Below are 11,805 nucleotides of genomic sequence, written 5' to 3'. Positions count from 1 at the left end.
CTCGATGGTACGTGGGAGTGCAGTCTTTAGTAGTGTTGTCTAATATGTAACCGTTCGATAAGAGTGTCCCCATATACTTACCATGTGTGGAGTTCCTGCGATATACCTGAAAGTGCTGGAGAACGATCCTATACACTTCTGTACATGGAATGAGATTTCACCCTCAGAATGCAACGGTAGAAAACAACGACAACTCTTATGTTTAACGACGTCAAAACACGTCTCTAACCTAAACCTCTAGATGTTTACGTTAATGTTCCAAATTCTCCTTAGGTTAATTGAGATAATTTTTAAAGTGATCTTGAATTATGTTTCGGTTTTGAGGCTAAAAAATCGATGTCGCCTGAACACACTTACGATGAAATTAATATGAAAAAATTATTCTTTTCATTTCAATGAAAGCTATCTAGTGTAGGGAAGAAGTGAAAAAATTGATACAACAACCAAGTATGCAATAAACAAATATTTCTAACTATATCTTTCACTTCACTATTCCAATGCACCCACCAAAAATAAAACGAATTTCAATTCGCTAAATGAACCTACATGAATTTTTTTCACTTTTCCCTTTAAATTTGAGAACGCTTTTTTCAGTTTTAAACACTAAGCAATGTAATCTATGCTCAATGATAATCCCAAAAATGACTTTTCAATGCAATGTAATCTAATGCAATTTCGAAAAGTAAACTTTGAGATGAAAGCTAAGCAAATGAAAATTCCATTTCTTTTATGGTTTTCAAAAGAACTAATAATGCTTTAGTGCACATCAAATTAGTATTCCTTCCACACATACAAGCAACAAACAGTAAATTCAATTGACCCAAAGAACTAAAGACCCAACCAAAATTCACTTTCACTACTTCAAACAATGGGATGGAATTTTGCAAACCAATAAGAAATCAACAAAAATAATGGAAAATTCTATGCACATAGAGTAGGAGGACACTTCAAAGATCAAGACACACTAGAACTTTCTGGTAAAAACCCTAAAAATTATTGATTTTTAAGGATCAATGCGGGTAGATAGTGTGAGACAGAGGTACAAGCGTGACTGTACTGGGTAAAATCATGGCTGATAGCGTAGTTTTTTTCTCAAAAAATGCGTTGGGCGAGAAAGACTTAGGAAAATGAAAATAAATTCAAAGAGAGATCCAAACTTGACACTCTAAAGAACATACTACTCAGAATGCAAACCCATAATGAACCTAAGTTATAGATCACTAGGAGGTTGGCCAAACTAATAAAAAAGACCAAACATAAAAGGAGGTTTGAAGGGTTATAAGCTCCCCAACGGAGTCGCCATTTTGTTGTGCAGGAAATCCTTTCTGCAGACAGAAAAATTCCTCTAGTCCTATGGGAGGATCTAGCAACAAACAAAGACAAATATATGTAAACTTTCCTAGTTTATACCAAAAAACACAAAGGAGGATAGATGACCTACCTCACTTTGATGCTAACATCCATTGGTGTCGTCCTTGATTCTTTTACTTCCAAGTTCAATCTCCTCTTCGCCGTTATGGATGAATACCTGCAAGGAAGATCATGTGGTGGTCCAAATGGAAAATGACATCAACCCATGGTATTCATCCACCCATGGAATTTACCCATGGTATTTTCCCATGGTATTGTGACATCCACCCATGGTATTCATTCACCCATGGAATGACTAGTGGTATTGTAACTGAAAAATACTATAAGTAACAAGTCGCATTTTGTAAAATGAAAGATTGGCCAACACAATGTATCTTTTACATTTATTCTCCGCTTTAATAAAAAGTTTCTTTGTGGTTTTATTTACTGTGTGTTCTCTCATTTTATTTCTAGTGTTGCAATTTTTCAGATCTTGGGGGCCTCCCCCCAAGATCTAGATCAGTGGTATTAGAGCATGTTATGATTCCATGCGAATGAGGGTTCCATACAGAAATATTCAACAAACTTCAAGCTCATGTTGCGACCTCCACAGAGCACTCTCTTGGGCCAAACAGGAAGAATTGTTTTTCTCATTTTTTGCAGGAATGTTTTTGGGTGATGATTTGGCAGATCAGATCTGAAACATTTGGTGAAAAATTTACAAAAACAAATAACATATATGGATTCCTTGCGAAAAATTACCAAAATTCAAAAAGAAATCAGTCGAATCGGAGTCTGGATGAAGGAGATATCGTTGATTTAAAATCAGCTATGTTGTAGATTTTTTTTTCTTGACGACAACTAGTGGAAGACGACTCTCCTATCATTGTTTGAAAATTTTTTGTGCATAATTTCATAAAAATGATTGCAGATCTTAGCTCCTCTTGAAAAAACACCCAATTTAAAAAAGAAAAATGGGTCAAATCGGAGTTCGGATGTGGGAGATATCGTCGATTTAAAATCAGCTATTTTTTTAGAACTTTTGTGACGGCGAAAAAGTTGCAGTGTGAATCTGAGATTCTAGAGTGTCCAGATAAGGATTTCCAATACATGGGAAGATGCAAAATGGTCCTTCTGTTTCCAAAAACATGTTATAATAAATATTCTGAGTTATATTGACCGATTTATGTACATTTTAATTCTGGAGCAGCATTAAGAGTGAGTTCCCTTTGGATACATGCCCTCCCACCCCGCTTTAGTAGGCACCTGCTTCACATTCATCAGTTTCAGCATAGCAGCATTCATCTTGGGTTCTTTGGAGATGTTCCCTCTCACCCCACACTATGTAGGCACCTGCACAAAAATCCTTGTCATCGAAGTCCATTTGCTAGGCCGCACACTGTTAGTATCACAATTGGTCACAAGCATTACAGGGTATCTCTATCCTCAGATCTTCGTTTGTCATGGTTATGGGTCATCCACAAACCCACACTTCATCGAAGTCCATTTGCTAGGCCACACACTTTCAGTATCACAATTGGTCACAAGCATTACAAGGTATCTCTATCCTCAGATTTTCGTTCATCATGGTTATGGGTCATCCACAAACCCACACTTCATCGAAGTCCATTTTCTAGGTCGCACATAGTCAGTATCACAGTTGGTCACAAGCATTACAGGGTATCTCTATCCTCGGATCTTCGTTCATCATGGTTATGGGTTAACCACATAAAACCCTTCTCTTTAGTGGCTCTTCATATTCAATAAAGGCTTCACAGGGTTAAACTTCATGCAATGGGGACCATTGCTTATTAAGGAGTGAGGAATGATCCGAATGGAAAATGGCATCAACCCAAGGTATTCATCCACCCATGGAATTTACCCGTGGAATTGTAAGTGGCATCCATCCATGGTATTTGCCCATGGTATTGTGACATCCACCCATAATATTCATTCACCCATGGAATTGGCCCGTGTTATTATAACTGAAAAATACTACAAGTAACAAGTCACATTTTGTAAAAGGACAGATTGTCGAGCACAATGTAGCTTTTACAGTTATTCTCCGTTTTAATACAAAGTTTCTTTGTGGTTTTATTTACCGGGTGTTCTCTCATTTAATTTCTAACATTGCAATTTTTTAGATCTTAGGAGTCTCCCCCCCAAGATCCATTTCAATCTTTTAGATCTTGGGGGCCTCCCCCCATTTTCCATTTGGATCATGTGGAGACAACAAACGCATGCATAGAAAAATTCATTCTGATATAAACCATGTAACGGATCAAGGAGTATTACACTAAATGAGTAATAATTGACACATTTATTGAAAGCAAACACATAATTTTTTATTAATAGATGATAAAGTGAGCATTACAAACACTTAAACCTTGATGTTGGAAGCCTCCTTTAGGTGATTTTCCAAGCCCTAGCCTTAACCCTCATGTACTTCTTTCTCCTTAGAAAAATGGACAGCGTTTGGGCATAGTTCAGCACTAGGAAGGAAACCAATCAATAGTCCACCATTAGCGGATAGTAGGGATCTCATTTATAGGGAAGGAGAGGGAGTTGATGATCCATGAATGGAGGGATACATTCCACACATCAAGGAAAATATCCATGAAAGTATGATCAAGGACCGTGAATAGGAGGTCTTGTTACAATTCTCATTCACCTGTAACCAGCTCGTCGTTCTCGATATTTCTAGTAAGAGAATCTTCTCCTCTATTTTGGGAAAAACTGCCTGAAGAGGTTCAGCGTGTGTTTTCCTGATAAAATTTGCGCTGGCAACGCTAATACTATATAGTGAAACAAGTTATTAGCATGGGTCACTAGGCATGCAAAATGCGTTGATCCTAAAAAACAAGGTTTTTGATAAGTTTCTCCAGAATTCTTTCAAAGCAAGTTTTCTTCTTTTCTTCAGGGATACTTTTGAACATGTTTCATGATGAATACACTGACAACTTTCATCATTTCACGAAATTTGTGGCCTTAACGGCACAAAGTTAAACACTTCAAGATACGAGATTGGGAGTGTGACAAAATATTGTGTAACACTCACTCACTCACACTCTCTCTCTTGAGCTTCGTCCTGCAATTCTGTTGAATATCTCACTCACTCTCTCATTCTCTCTCCCCCTTCTCTCCATCTCTCCTTATTTTTCTTTCTATCTCACCCCCAGACATACACACTCTCTCCATCTCTCCCTTGGCACTCCCTCTCTCTCTCTCTCCACCTTTCTCTTTCTATATATCTTGAACTTCTTCTTTTCCTATCGTTTCCTCCAACTCCATCTTTTGAGCTGCCTCTCTTTCTCCTCAGCTCTTTCTGCCTCTCCCTCTCTTCATCATTGTCCCTCCCCCCCCTCTCTTACCCTTCTCTCTCACTCTCTCACACTCTATATTTCAAAAGTTTTAAAATATTCTCTCTCTCTCTCTCTCTCTCTCTCTCTCTCTCTCTCTCTATATATATATATATATATATATATATATATATATATATATATTATATATATATATATATATATATTTTTTTGATATCCTACATCAGTTTTTATTTATTTTATTTATATAATACATATTTAGAATGCAAGATTTCAAATGTGTGTTTGTATATTTACCTAGGGGGAAAATGCTAATTTTCCATGGAAATATTATTTAAAATTTTCCAAAATATTAATGTTCTAGCCACCTCCATCAAAGATACATAGAGTGTTTCATGTCCTCTGATTGAAGTTGTTTAGGTTTTATTCTTTAAAGGTAGCTTTAGGTTATGATTACTTCACGATTTTAAAAATATTATATATATTTATTGTGTTAGATTTATAAAAAAATTAGGTTAAATAAAATTAACATATTTGGGTGGGCTTGTATGACCCTTTTCGTGTTAATGACAATTTTGTTCAGGCTTATGGCATATATCAACCACATTTATTAATATGGTTGTGCTAGTATATATTATAATATAAGAAATTTATATTATATTAAAATTAATAATATTATATTAATCCAAAATTATTAAATTTATTATTAACATAAAATGTATTAATATTAAATGTTTATATTAATATCATTTTATCATTTAATTTAATAATAATAATTTTAATATTAATATTATATTTAATAAGCTTTGTACCTGACATAACAACAAAAATTTTAATAAGATTTGGTAATTTAAAAAGAGGTAAAAACTTAATTTTAGATCATTAAATTTTTTTATATAGGGGATCAACTTAAAATCCACAATTTCAGCTGGCCTTCAAAATTTCCTCCAACTTCATTTTGTAGCCTGGTAGACTTAGGGCTAAATTGGGCATGAGGTGGCAGAGTTGATCACGTTGGATTCATGGAGGAATCCTCTATGAAATGTCTTATGAGTTTGACATTTCCCATTTCATATGATATTTTTCATCTAATTATTTTAAACATAATGTTTGAAAATTTTTTGAACGGTTTTATGAAATCAATATCATAAAATATACACAACTAAATTTTTTCAAAAAATACCACTATCCTTGTTTACTAGTGTTCCTACTTTTAGTTTTTCAATTTATTTAAATAATTGGAAAAAAACTTACATGAATACATGTGTGCAAAATGTAATTGAAATATTACTTAGCCAACTTCGAAAAATAATAAAAAAATATATTTTTGCATAAAAAAATAAATTTTTAATTTGAAAAACTTCGCTGCAATTGAAATATTACTTAGCCAACTTCAAAAAATAATAAAAAATATATTTTTGCATAAAAAAATAAGTTTTTAATAGGAAAAACTTGGCTCTCTCCGTGTAAATCATGCTCATATATATAATTTTTAAAAATTACACATTTTAGATTAATTTATGGTACGTGGTCACACACATACATCTTAAGATGCGTAAAAATTTACAAGGATAAACATTTCATTTAATGGAAGATTGACATATTAAAGGACACTAAATATTTTTGCAAAAATTATCATTATTCAACAACATAATTCTCCACAATTTGTCTTTAAAAAAAAAAAAATAACTTGAAATTTTATCTCCAGTCCAAAAGTGTAACTCATCTTCATGCTTTCACCTTATCTTAAATCATATCTCCATATTAACATATCAATTTTTTTTAAACATGTACACGACCAATAACATTATTAACTTAAATTCCTCCATGGATTTTATGTCACTTAATAATATAATAAATGATTAATTCCTTAAATTCCTCCATGGATTTTATGTCACTTAATAATATAATAAATGATTAATTCCTTAAATTCCTCCATGGATTTTTGTCACTTAATAATATAATAAATGATTAATTCTTTTATTGAATTAAATTATGATTATTTTCAGAAGAATTAAAATAAATTTACAAATCAAATTTAAATTGGATAGAGAGAAATTTTGCTTCGATGACTGTCTAGTATTTTTCTTAATAAAATTCTGGTTTTCTCATAACTGTATTCTTCTGTGATGAAACTCTGGACCTTCTTCTGCCATTCATGTCATTCCTAAACTGTATTACTCTGGTTTCTCAAAACAATTGTTGCCATTCATGTCATTCCGACCTAATTACTGTAAATAGGGCATACCCCTGGTCAAACGCTCTGTTTTATTGTACCCAAGCTAACTGTTTTAAAATATAATTCAAGGGTTCTTAACGCAAAAAAGCGGCCTAGTTATATTTTGAACACCGTGCAGAGGAATCTCAGGCGAAGGGTTGAAAACTCGAGCACGAATGTGATGGAGTTTTGGATTTATTTGTTTTGGAAGGGGCTAAGTTATTATCATTTAGTTGTCAGACAACTCGAAATAATTAATCAATTAATCCTCCCAGGTTCAGAAGGGCAGGCTTTCGCTCTTTCTTTATACTTACAAAAAATCTTAACCAAATCAAAACCGTTTTAAAAAATACTTGAAATAATTAATCAATTAATCCTCCGAGGTTCAGAAGGGCAGCCTTTCGCTTTTTCTTTGTACTTGCAAAAAATCTGAACCAAATAAAAACCGTTTTAAAAAATATTCACCCTTTTATTAATATGAAAGAGTGGCTCTAATTACGTTTTCAATACTGTTCGGCCAATGTGAGACAGTGGCTCTAACTACATTTTCAATACTGTTCGGCCAATGTGAGAGAGTGGCTCTAACTACATTAATGCTTGCGTCATCTTCTTGAAAGCTTTTTCCAGTGGTGAAGCATGAGAGAAATGGTCCTTCCCTCTGCCTGATTTGAAAAATCCTTTGTTCTAACAATATTGATTGAACAAACAGGAGAGTGACTCTGGCCATGTGCATTCATACCCTGCGGTCCGTATTTTTCGTTTTGATATGCTCAATTTTCTCTGCGGTCCCCTGCGTTGATATACTCAATTTTCTGTCGAACAAAGTGTTGTCTCACCTTCTATATAAACGTTGTTTCTTATCAAGTTTTCAGCTCCTGGTCAGTAATCCTTATCCTCCGCAGATGCTCCTGGTTAGAATCAAGTTTGAAATTAGATTTCCCTTCAAACTCAGTCCTCAGTAGAAGGCGCGAATCAAGAGAATTTTGGGAGGCATGCCTGACATTGTTGTTTCAAGTTGTGGCCTCTTTTATTGTAGATACTTAACAACACTGAAATAGATATAACAAAAATAAGCGATTGTAGTTGCGAGTTCCTCCACCAAATTGTAAAAGTTACTATTGGTATATCTTTTTAATAAGTTGAAATAATTGGCCAAGTTGTATCTACCTTTTTTATTCAGTCCTACCGTCTCTTGAATGCCTTTTTTTTTCCTTTGTTGATTTTGTACAACTTATTATATTGCCAATTTCTTTTCTTTTTTTTTGCCTATTTTTGGCCTTGGCTTTCTTAACATGTCCATAAAATAGATCATAACTACTACTATATTGCAATGGCATTGCTTGTACCTGCAAATTATGCCAATTCTTATGAAACTTTCTTATTCTTTAATGTCACTAGAATACCAATGATGTAAGTAGTTCCAAGTTGTTGATATGATTTACTTTTTGTACACTTAACACCAAGACAATACAACCATCCAAAGGCTTTGGTATGATTTTGAATCTAGCTAACCACGTCTCAACAAAAGTTCTTGAGACATGAAGGCAAAATGAATAGAAATTTTTCAGTTGTCTTAGTGTTGGCATTTCTTTGGCAAAATGGGTATTGAATCTTCAAATGCCACATCTATTTTACTTATCATTGGAAAACTACCAAAAGCACTCTTTCAGTCCAATGTAGCATGTTTGTAATTACAAATCCCATTAACGGTAATTTGATCATCCATCCACAGAATTGCCTTTTACTATTTGGATAACATTGTATTTCATCGACAGAATTGCCTTTTACTATTTGGATAACATTGTATTTCTTACATATATGTGCTTCACTACTCGTATCAATTTAATAGCAATTTCTGATACCACATCAAATGACTCTTGGCACAGTGGCATTTGTACTGTAAAATCATCTTATTGAGGCTCTTCTACCCATGTTTTTAGAGTTTAATATTCAACTGCAGGTTGAGATGTAAAGTTTTCATTTCATCACAAACTAATTCTTTTTTGGATGTTCTTACACCAACTTCTGCTTAATATAACAGTAATTCAAGGAAAAAGACATAAAACATAAATTTTGGCGAATATAAATGTTATGAACATAGTTGGCCTGTTTGAAATTCACTTGTTAGTTACAATGCATATAAATTGTATGATGAATATTAAACTTGCAGTTGTGTGGGGGGTGGGGAGCTATTATTCTTGATAAACCGAGGAATATCTTGCAGCTTGCAACATTGTAAAGACACTGACAACCAATAGTATGTTGTCTTGGAACTACTTTTGCCAGAATGTTTCTATTGGACAAGCTTAGACTAATCAAAATTTATTTTTATCTATGAAATGGGTGGTTTCCCCTTGTGTCTATTATTTTATATTCTGAGAGTTGCCTGACTACTGGGAATAATTCATCTTCGCTCTGTTCAATGATTTCCTTTTTGGCAGAAGGCTCACCCCTAAAGATCCATATCCCCTTTTCCAAAGGAAAACATTGATTCCCAGTTGGGTTCCTCCTAAATTGAAGGGCCTCTTAAAATAAAATTTGCTTACCATCTCAGTGCTTTTATGAATTATGCTAAGCTCAACCCCATGTATGACATGTGATGAAACAAAGTTCTATGTGAATTTTCTAGGGAGAAGAAGAATGAGTGTACAGGAACCACGTCTTTGCTTACAACTGATAAAGAATGACAAATACTAAGTAGATAAGTGCAAATACCCTTAATTTCCTTAAACATACTTCTATGTTAGGTGATCTAACTCGTTACAGGTCTAAGTAATTTGTTTATTGGAAAGCACATGGACTGCAAGATAAACAGAACAAATGCACAATTGCAAGTATGATACACAATAGATCTAATTTTAATTAGTCACATAGGGGAGGATAAGCTACATAGATGATAGGAGTAAAAGGGAAAACTATATTTAGACACAACTGATTATGTATTGGGTGATTGGCCAAGTTAGTTGAGTAGATATTACCCAACAAAATGATTATTTAATTACAAAATTTCTTGTCTTTTAATACTTATGTGGATTACCTTTCAACGAGCGATCAATGTTCCTCATCTAATTCTACAAATGGAAGTACTATACTGATGTTTTCTTGTTAGTTGGATGATGTTGAAGCATAATCAGGGATGAATATTTTTGGCTAGAATTCGAAAATTGTTTATCAAATGCGGGCAATTTCAGGGTTTATTTCATTAGATTGATGTACATTCTTAAACAATATCTAGCTTGAATTAGAAGTGGCAAAATATTGAGACGCCATAAATCCGAACCATGAAATCTATATTGAATTTCATCCTAAATTTTTAGTATGGATTATTCAAGATTATGTCGGAATGAGTACATTGCAAGTCATATACGATGCTACTTTACAATTGTATATAATCCCAAATAAGGTTACAAAATTAAAATGGCCTTATTATACATTCAAAGAGAAACTGTTTTAAAGCTCTTGCCAAAGTCTACCATTTATGGTTCTTGAGAAAGTCTGGAATTGCAATTTGGTAGATCAAGTTCTCAAAATTTGATGAAGCTGCAGCCATACCAATAACGGAAGAGATGGCAAATTTGAATAATTTTCTTTGAATATAAGTTATATCTTCTTGCAATGATTGAATTCTCCTTCAAAGCTGCTGGAAGCAATTTTTATGATCCTTGTTTCATGCCAAACATGCAATATGTTCCTATAAATATTCTTTGTTGTTCATGTCCATCAATTTGCCAATCAAACAACAAGTGAAGTGTCAACTCAGAAACAAATACTCCAAGATATAAGCACTAAAGACTTTGGTGTTCAGTCTTTCACAACAGGAAAGGGTAAAACTATTATCATAACATGATCTCTACTAAAATACCAACCTAGATCCATCTTAAATATGGAGCTTTCTGGGCTCTAATGATATTGAGTTTAGTATGAATCGTTGTGGGAATTCATAAAAATTTGGAGTTTAATCATTGTGTTGAGGTTCTTGTAGTTTTTCTAAGGGATTGGATTTGGTAATGGATAATATGAAGTTGCATGAGATGGAACAATATTGAAGATTTGCGCTAGAATGAGCGTGACTATTTTTTGTTCGCTATAAATCTGAAGGTTCTTATAGGTTTTCCTAGCCATAATATTATGAGATTTTGTGTAAATGATTATGAGAATTCATGATATCTAAGATGTATCAAAGATTTGAAGATTTGTATTTGACTGTGAAGTAGTTTCTGATCAAGTCCTAAATCAATTGAGTTTTACATGGTTATGTGCTACATTGAGGAATATCTATATTGATCCAAACATGGGATTTAATTCATTGGTAGACCACCTTGAGGGGCTCCTAGATTCACTTTCACTACTTATATTCAACAAATTTGGTGATATTAAGACCTTGAATGATGTTGTGTAGTTTCAAAGAGGTTCTCTAGTATAGTCCCCCAAGTGCAGACTGTAGCAGTTAAGGTGGATTGTGTTATATCCAGTGAAGAAACCAACCTTAACAACAATGATAAAAGCAAGGGGATATGGAGCTATTTGATGAGAATCGCGATGGGTACTAGGTAGGATTGTTAGGCCATGGCAGACATTGCAACATGTTTTAGGCCCAATTAATCCATGGTTGCAGAGGTTTCCCATTATTCTCCTGGTGAGGTTTTAAAGAATTTCAAGGAAATGTAGAATCTAAGGATTGAAGTGCTTGGTGGGGATCTTGGAATTGATCAATCAACACACCCTTCGATATTTCAAAACTTTCACCAAAAATGAGAAGACTCTTGGTGTCATGCTATGATCTTGGCTCAAGGAGTAGACTTCCCTTATCCGTGAGTCTTGACTCTTGCTAAATCATAAGATTTGGTATATCTACTTGCAGGTTGCTGCTGAAATACTCTTGGAATACTCTTGGTGTTATAATGGCAGCCACGAGGG

This window comes from Pinus tabuliformis, chromosome 1_1 (genome assembly GCF_031772625.1).
Source record: "Pinus tabuliformis cultivar Carrire ecotype Pingquan chromosome 1_1, CPIR1, whole genome shotgun sequence".
In the NCBI taxonomy this organism is placed as follows: domain Eukaryota; kingdom Viridiplantae; phylum Streptophyta; class Pinopsida; order Pinales; family Pinaceae; genus Pinus; species Pinus tabuliformis.
Note: the sequence above shows the minus strand (reverse complement) of the source record.